We start from the raw sequence: 8,858 nt of genomic DNA, 5'->3' as shown, positions 1-8,858 counted from the left end.
GCCCCGAGAAGAGGGGACGGGCGCCGTTGCCATGGCGGCGGATGGGGCGGTGCTCTCACCGGAGGGCGGCCCGGGCCGGGGCCGGGGCCGCTGGTGGCGGGGGGCGGCGGCAGCGTAGCGGGCCTGCATGGCGCAGCGGGCGGGGAGCCCCCAGCTGCGCGTCCGCAGGCCGCCAGCCCGGCGCCGGGCGCCACCGCCATGCAGGGGTATGGCCCCTCACGCCCGCCGCCGCTGAGAAAGGTAGGGGGGCGCGGAGGGGCCCATGGTGGGGTCGGGGCAGCGGCGGGCGTTACCGGCGGAGAGCGGGCAGAGGTACCGGGAGGCAGCCCGCCGCAGCCGGCTAGACCGCTCTTCCGTGGTGGCGGCCGGGGCGCAAGGGATCGGTGCCGCTCCGAAAGATCTTTTAATTCCTTTTTCCCTTCAGCCACCAAACTGTCTTTTTTTCCCCTTCTCCGGTTGTGTGTTCGGTTGCAATAGAGGGAAACCGGGGGCCGTGAGCCAACCCCCCACCGTCCCGGCCGCTGAGGGTACCGCCGCTCGTCCCCGCCGCTTTCCCGCCGGGTCTGCTGCTGCTCCTGCTGTCTCCGCCGGGTGCGGGTGCGCTGGGTCGGCTGCTGGAGCGGCTCTCGGCCGTAGGCGGGTGGGAGAAGGACGGAGGGAACGCGGAGAGCTGCTGAAAGCCGACCCAAGTGGTTCGGAGCGATGGGGGAGCAGAGGCAGCTCAGCCACGCAGCACGGGGCCCCTGGGTGAAGTCAGCCCTGCCTTGGTCTCCGGCAGCAGAAAAAGCTGAGGAAACGCTAAGCAGATTTTTTTGGGGAAGCAGCAGCCTTCTCCTCAGTTTCAGCAAAGCCCTGAACCTCTCCATGATTGTACCTCTGCATTTCTCTCTGCTCTGGATAGCCTGTTTTTCTCTTAGTTTGCCTTTGGCAGGAGCATTTCTGAGTCCTACTTGGGATCTATGAGAGTATTCACCTGGGAATGTCCTGGGGAGAGAAACTCCTTGCTTGCCTTCCCGCTGTGATACCAGGATAGTGGGTGCTAATCAGTTAGGCGCGGAGCTGGTGGAGAGGAATGGTGGTTGGGAAGGGAACAAGGAAGAATTTACAGCTGTCTGCTGCCGTGATCCCAGGGTGTCAAATACAAACTGGAGGGTAAAGCATGCAGGTGTACTTGGGACGCTTTCAGAGGTTTTGATTTTATGAGTCTCCAAGGAGCCTGGCTCTTAATGCTCAGTGCTGGAAAACGGATGGTCAAGAGGGGATTGAGGCTTTCTGACTGCTTGGGGCTGCACTAGAGCCGTGCAGGAGCAGGCAGTAAGTGCTAAGCAGGGGACACTTAATCCTCCTCTTCTTCCAAGGAACACAGTTTGTTTCCTGGACAGATCAGCAAGTTGTATGGGAGCTGTTCCTGACCCTGAGGTGTTCCTGGCCACTTTTGCTGTTGCAGTTTATGCAGGGTTGTTGCCTTTGGAGAGGAGTGTCTGTGGCCTGGAGCTCAGCTGGGAGGATAAAGAGGGGGGCAGAGGGATTTCCATGGTGCTTTCATTTGCTACTGGGAGGGGAGCTGCTGGTGTTTCTGGTGGTTTAAAAAGCTGTTTTCTGTGTTGGCTGCCACCTTACTAACCACTTATTTTTGGTCTGTGGTAGCGAAGTCCAATAAAGTGTACTGGCTCTGTTTCTGAACCACCAGAAAGGGTGGTTACTGTATCCTGCCAGAGGAGAGGAATGTGCTTCCTTGACCCTTGTATTGTATTCTGAATCGTCATTGGGATAGCGTTTGTGGGGTTTGGTGGTTGGTATTTTGGGCTTGTTTGGTTGTGGCGTTTGTATTTTTTCAAGTAATCCAGTGTTTCAGCATGTGAGAATGGGTATCTACCACATTGGGACAGGCTTGGAAACATCTGAAAATGCTAAGTATGGAAATGAGAGGAAAGCCACAGGATTTCCCAGGGTAATAGAGCGCCTCTTTGAGAAACGGAAGAGAAAGCATTGAAAACAAAGGGCTCTGGAGCAGCCCAGGATGTAGAAAACAGGCTGAAGATTTATGGCTCAGCTGGGACCCCTCTCTGCCTGCGGGTGAGAAGGTTGTGTGCTGAAGCTGGTGTTGGCCTTTGGCACGTCCCTGTTCTGACAGTCCATGCAGAAGTTACTTCTTGTTCATCATCTCAGATCCCCAGGCACAATATTCCTTGTAGACCACAAGTGCGTGTGGAGTGTCCCAGAGTGCTGCTTTCAGTGGTGTCCTCAGCTTGCTGCCCTGGGAAATCTTTTTAGGACATTTTGTCTGCAGAGACAACCACGTGATACTTTCTGTTCTCCAAAAACAAGAAGGGCATTGAGATCCTTTGTCAAGTGCTTACAATATGCTTGACTTTCTCCCATGCCTGGCATATTTACGTGTCAGAAATGTTCATTTTAACAAAGACATCATAAATAAAGACCATGTAATCTGAAATTCTGTGGTTTTCAGCGGTGATCAAAAGGAGCTTTTCCACCAAGTTGTTCTGAATATCAGCCATAATAACTAATTCATATGGACAGGAATTAAAACCTCTGTTTTGCTGGATGCTCTGGCGGCACAGAGGCAAATGCAGTCCTTGCCCCAGGTTTAAGAAGTTTGCCAAGGAGATCTTCACACGACAAAGGCAGACTTTTGAAGAGATGCTGGGCATTTCAGAAGTGTCCTGGTAAGTGTTACGTTCTTCTGGATCCCCCTGAATGCATCATGCAAGGTAGCTGGTTCTCTCTTCTTTTTGCAGCACCTGACATTTATTTCCTGACTGGAACTGTGCTAAAGCTGCTCTTTCTTAAGTGGAGGCCAGACCAAGGGGAGAAAATGGCTCTGTAGAGCACCATTAAGCCCATGAGAGTGGAGGAGAAGCTTCTCTTAAGCTCTTGTTGAGGCTGGTTAATTGTGGTGATCAGCTGTCTCAGGCATCCAGAACTGGGGTATAAGCTCTTTAGGGAAGCATTTTTTTAGTGAAAGGACTTAAGTACTAGTGGCCGATATGTCTGTTGGAAGGATCCCAAGAGCTGGCTGGAAGAGGCCTCTGCTATGAAGGAAATGCTGAAATGGGACTTTTAATGAACTTGCATAGCAGTTCCTTAAGGATTGAGAAGACTCTCCACAGGGAAGAAGGGAGTGGGTTGTAGCTAGAAAGAAATTCCTTTGTTGTTTTAAAGTTCTGACAATAAATGAGTGAGCTTGGGTTTGCCTAGATAAGCTCAAATAACATCACATCTGAGGAGTACTGATCTGTAAGCATGTTTTACCCGGACAAGGCTGAAGAAGAGATGTTTTCTTGATTGTAGCCCTGAAGTGTAAGGGAAAGGACCGTAGCACATTTATCTTGCTTATGGGTTTATTATGGTATCTCTTCTCTGCTTTTCAACTCTTAAGTGGATTTGCCAACTACTGGAAATGAAAGCAAAGGCTGAAATGCATGAAATGCATATACTGTTTAATGGTGGTTTCAGCCCAGATTTTAGTGAAGACCACTTACATTCTCAGTGTCCGTGGTCAGCCTTGTGTGTACCATGACTGAATGAACTCCAGGCTACTGTGCTTTTGAAATGAGTAATTCCACAGGAGCCTTAGGTGTTCTTGAAGTTAGGTGCCTAAAGCAAAGAAGCTAAAGTCCCTGGAGCCACTGCCCCTCTGCAACCTGGGTTTTCAGCTGAGGGCTGTGTCTTTGGGTGAAAGCCTGGTGCAGAGCAGGCAGAGGACCAGTTCAAGGTCTCTATTGTTATACAGCACTAAAAAGTGTCACCACTATCTTACATAAGTAAATACTTGAGATCCTGTAGGCCAGTCCTATTCAAGTTCTGTTCCAGCCTTTAAGGGGTTCACGCTCAAGGGACTCTGTGTCTGTAGACACAGGACTGATGAGGTGAAAGTCATTAAGTTCCCAGTCTGGTTCCTGATCAGAGCAATGGATACTTGCCTGCCGCTTGTGTGGGTCTTCACCAGTTCATGTCTTTTAGTGAGCCAGGAGCTCAGTGGGAACTCATGGCATAGAGCCTGCCATGATGGTGGGCCTGTCCTTTCTCTGCCGATATGGCTCTGAGTAGCTCTGAACCATATCTTGGGGCTCCAGCCCATCATGTGCAGTTGCAAACAGAGGTTGTGCTTTTGGGATAATCCTGGTGTGATGGTCAGGGTAATCTATGCCATAACCCTGTGGGTGTATGCTGCTCTGAGGTAAACATGTTGCTTAAACATTTGCTGGTCAAATATGAGGTGCTTTGTGTGACAGACCCTAAAAGGGGGCTCATGATGAATCTTGCTTGCAAGAATTTTGGAACACAAGGACTCGGTTTTTTTTAGTGCAAATTACATGTATTGAGACCCTTATTTCTGGCTTTCCTGCAATTAGTACTGTCCCATGGTTAAACTGGGGGGAAGTCAAGCATAGCTGGAAAGATGGAAGCTCAAAAGTGCAATGTCCTGCTGGAACAAACACTGAGTGCTGGTATAATCTTCATCCTTTGTTTCAATGCTTTGTCCCTCTCCAGGTTAGGGAAACCACCTGCAGCTGGCATACTATTAGTTCCAGGATTTAGCAGGTCAGAGTCGATAGTTAAAGTGGTGATTATAGGTTAGGTTTTACTAATTAAATTTGTTAGGATTTAATACATCTCTGAGGCCTTCTTGTACATTTTGGGTGAGGTTATCATCCCACCACTGGGATGCTGCCAGCTAGCTATGCTTGCGGTCTTTTGGTTTTCATTTTTTAATCACTCATGCAAATGACAGTTTGCCCTGAATGTTACCTGTTATCTTTATGTGTGTTACACATGCCCATTGCTGAACATGAGATATGTCTGTGTTGGCCGTCTGATAAGTAACTCACGGGCCACTGGCACAGAGCCTCAGGTTGCTCCTGAAGAGCAGGAAGGCCAGGAGAAGACTGTTCAGCCTGGGTGGGAGTCACTGGTACTCAGTTCCCCTGCACTGGAGCCAAAACTCTTCCTCAGCCTTGTGCTCCTGGGCTGGGAATCAGCAGTGTTTATGTGATGAGAGGGAGCAGAAGATGGTTTTTCCTGAGCTCTGCCTTTGCCCATACATGTGCTGGCACAGAGCCAGGATGGAAACTATGTCCTCATGAGCAGAGAGAGAGAGGGGCCCAGAAGCACAGATTGTTAGAGTAAAAACACCAACCCATGCAGAGAAAGCCTCAAACAGATGGGCCTGGCCATACCCTGGGTTCTTCAGACAGTTGACTTCATGTGCAGTGCGAACATCTAGGAGTGTGGGTGTGGGGCATGGATCATTTTGAGACGTTTGGTGGAAGACCAGAGTAAAAGGCAAAAGGAAGGAAGCTAGGCGGGCAAGTTACCTGCTGTTTGGCTCTATCTGGGATGCCTGTTTGAGTTGCTGCTGTTGCTATGCCACTAATAAGGCTGGTGCTGCTGTGTGAACTGTTGGAGGGTCATTGCTCTGTTTCCAGGTGTGGCATCCTATAGCTGTGGCAAGTATCACCTCTTCTGTAAAATAGTATTGCTAATGCTAATAGAGGTTTGTTTCACTGGTCTTGCTCCTTCTAGCCCATGTTCAGCAGAGAGTTCTCGATCTGGATTGAGACTAGTGTAAAGATAGGTTCTGCAAGTAGATGCTGACAGCTCTATTTTCCTATACCCAGCTCCTCATTAGGCATCATGGTAGGTAATCACATTTGCTGGACAGTTCAGTCTATGGGGTGCCAGCCTTGCTTGGAAAGGCCTTGCCTTGACTGGGTATCTGTGCAGGAGGCTGTGCCTCACAGAAAACTTGTTCTCAGAGAAGCAGTCAGAAAAGATTGGCTCTGAGCTCATTTGAAAATCGGGCACAGACACTTACAATGTTGAGCACTGATGATGTTAAAGGGCATCTTGAGCAGGCAAAGGTGCCACTTCACTTGGAAGTGAAGAAAAGAGTTCTAAGTGGGACCCTGCCAGGCACTGAGACTCCTGATCCTGCAGATCCTTGAGAGCAGATGGCGCCTGACCAAGTTCAGGCTTGTAGGTTGTGTTTCCAGAAACTCACTGGGGACTCTGGCAATCCACCAGAAAGACTGGTTCATGGAGCGAGGACTTACTGCTCTTTGTAACCAGAATAATTCTAAATAGCTAGGTGCTCTGTGTTTTAATTAAATTTCCTTTTGGGAATAAAAGTGGTGAAGTGTTTCTGTGATCCTGCTACACTTAAATATATTCTACGGTATATATTTATGCCCCCAGTTTGGCAAATTATTTAAGAGACGTTTAGGTCTAAGGACATGCTTAAATCCACCCAGCAGAGCACTCTGTTTCCCAGTGCAGTACATCATTCCTTCTCAGAGAAGTTTGGACTGGACTTCATGCAGTCTTATTGAAGTTAGCAGACTTCGAGCATAGGCTTAAAATTAAACACTTGCTGAGGTGTTTTCCTCATCACAAGAGATCTCTCACACACCCAGTTGTATTCTGTAGAATCATTTTATATTAGCAATGTCCTTGAACATTGCTTTCCTCTTAATATCCTGTGAGACTTCTTGCCAAGTGCTTGCTGACAAGCTCTGTTACTGTGAGCAGTTCAGGTGAGATGCTGTCACAGCCCTGGTATTTTGCTAGCATTGTGAATAGGCATGCATATGTGAATGATTAAATCAACCAACCCATCAGGGTGTCATCTGGAAAGGAACAAATGCTGAGCTTGCTTTGCAGGCGGGGGGAGGATGAGATCCCCCTCTGTATTTTCTGCTGAAAGCTTTTCCCTTCTCCAGATGTGCAGATGCTGTAGTTCTTCGCCAAAAGCCAGCCATGACTTCAAGAGCTGGGGAACGTGCACACATCTGTTTGCAGAGGAGAGCAGCAAAGGGCCTCAGGTCTCCTGTCTTAGGGGATTATGAACTTGTGATAGATAGCACTGACTGTCATGGAGGGAAATGGCAAATTTCACAGGGCACTGTGAGGGCACTTCATAAATATAAGTTAACTTGCCAGTGTCAGCCAAACACCACCTTGCTCAATTATAAAGGAAAGAGCTCCCAGAGACTTTTCAGGCTATTGGAATTTTTTCTTTAAAAATGTTAAGCTGCCCCAGAAGATGTGTGTGTTTTCCACACACAAAAATACAGTGTGTTTCAGCTGCAAAGCATGCTGTGAATATAGGCTTCACGTTTTCTTTTAGGTAAGAGTTGAGTCTTGGTTTACACAGGGCTTAGGGTAGCATAGAAGCAAAGGGAAGTAAGTGCCTCTTAGTAAAATTGAGAAGGGTGTCTGCTCCAGTGCACGTAGCACTTCAGAAATCAACATCTGGCCAAAAAAAGACCCTGAGGCATCCTCTACGGTTCAGTAAAGTCCATGGGAGCTTTTCCATGACTTCAAGGAGTTTGGGATCAGGCTGTTAGTTAAGAATCTGTTTTTCCCTGTCTTGACATGCTAGGCTGTATGTGCAGCAATCTGTAGTCAAATTCTGCAAGAGGATTTCTTGCAGATGTATGCGCTCTTGAGCTTTTTCCAGATGATGTAAGAAGCCCTGATCTCGCTGGCTGCCATTTTTCTGCTTTGTCAAACTCTGAGAGAGGCCTGAGAGGCTTTCTGCTGGGAAACTTAACATGTGATGACTGGTTTTTGCATCAGATTTCTGTCTCCTGAGATTACTATGAATGACTCCAAGTCGAAGTTTTGCCATGGTGTCACCTCTCGCATACAACAGTCCCGTACTTGTGTTGGTGGAGGATACTGACAGCTTTTGCTGCTTAGTCTGTGCTAAAGCTTGCCCCATTGGTATCCTGTTCTATGCACAGTAGGAAACTGTAGGATGATTTAGCATACACAAATTCAGTGGCAAATTGAAGTTTTCCCCTGTTAAATTCCTAAATTCCTCCACTAGTCAGAGAAAGACACTCTTGAGTGTGTTTCAAGGAAAAATAGGCTTGCCTCTAAAAGGCACAAATTTCATGAAATGTTGTCAGATTTTGATGAGGCTGGATTGGGTTTTATTTTGAACTAACTTATTCTGACATCTAATATATTGCTTCATGTCCCACTGGCTTAATGTTTGCTTGCATGGGGTAAAATAATTTTTCTGATCCAAAGGAATCTGGAAGCATATCAGAAACAGAGACTTGCCCTCTCAGAGAAGTGAAAGACTTCATTCTGACCAGCAATCACTGCAGGAATAAAAACCCTAGTTTTCCTGTTCTTTAAACCAAACTATTCACATACACCAGTCCCACTGCCTCTGCTCATACTTCAGGCAGCCTTCCATTAGCTTTTTATTATTAATGTTAGTAGAATAGAATAGACTATTTCTGTTCCCTTCCCACTCTTTTGTTGTGGGAAGGGACCTAAACCGATCGTCTACTCCAACTGCCTGACCTCTTCAGGGCTAATCAGAAGTTAAAGCATGTTAAGAGTATTGTCCAGATGCCTCTTAAATACTGACAGGCTTGGGGCATCAGCCTCCTCTTAGGAAGCTTGTTGCAGGGTTTGACCACACTCTTGGTAAAGAAACGCTTCCTAACGTCCAGTGTGAACCTCCCTTGATGCAGCTTTGAACTATTCCCATGTGTCCTGTCACTGGGTACCAGGGAGAAGAGCTCAGCACCTCCCTCTCTGCTTCCCCTCCACAGGAAGATGTAGAAAGCAGTGGGGTTGCCCCTCAGCCTCCTTTTCTCTAAACCAGACAAGCCCAAAGTCTTCAGCTGCTCCTGATAGGACATGCCCTCCAGCCCTTTCACCAGCTTTGTTGCCCTCCTCTGGACCCATTTTTATTTCGAGTTCCTGTAAACTTCCACTTTTTGACAAAATCAAGCCTGACCATGGATTACATGGATTTTTCTTTCTTTTTTAAAGTAAAAAGCCCGGAAACAGGCAATTGTCAGCCCATTCTT

At 47.8% G+C, this 8,858-nt stretch overlaps 1 protein-coding gene across 3 annotated transcripts in view; it reads left to right on the top strand.

The window, feature by feature from the left end:
* Positions 1-84: 84 nt before the first annotated feature.
* Positions 85-8,858, top strand: part of DENND2A (DENN domain containing 2A) — a 61,904-nt gene continuing 53,130 nt past the window's right edge. For 2 of the 3 annotated variants that reach the window (XM_062616448.1, XM_062616449.1), the window contains exon 1: positions 85-240. The gene's annotated coding sequence lies outside the window, so the exon portion shown is untranslated. The remainder of the gene's footprint in view (positions 241-8,858) is intronic. The other variant, XM_062616446.1, reaches the window with a different exon arrangement.

This window comes from Pezoporus occidentalis, unplaced genomic scaffold, assembly GCF_034315485.1.
Source record: "Pezoporus occidentalis ecotype Australia unplaced genomic scaffold, CSIRO_AGI_Poc_V1 ctg19, whole genome shotgun sequence".
In the NCBI taxonomy this organism is placed as follows: Eukaryota; Metazoa; Chordata; class Aves; order Psittaciformes; family Psittacidae; genus Pezoporus; species Pezoporus occidentalis.
Note: the sequence above shows the minus strand (reverse complement) of the source record. Positions and strands in the feature narration are given on the sequence as shown.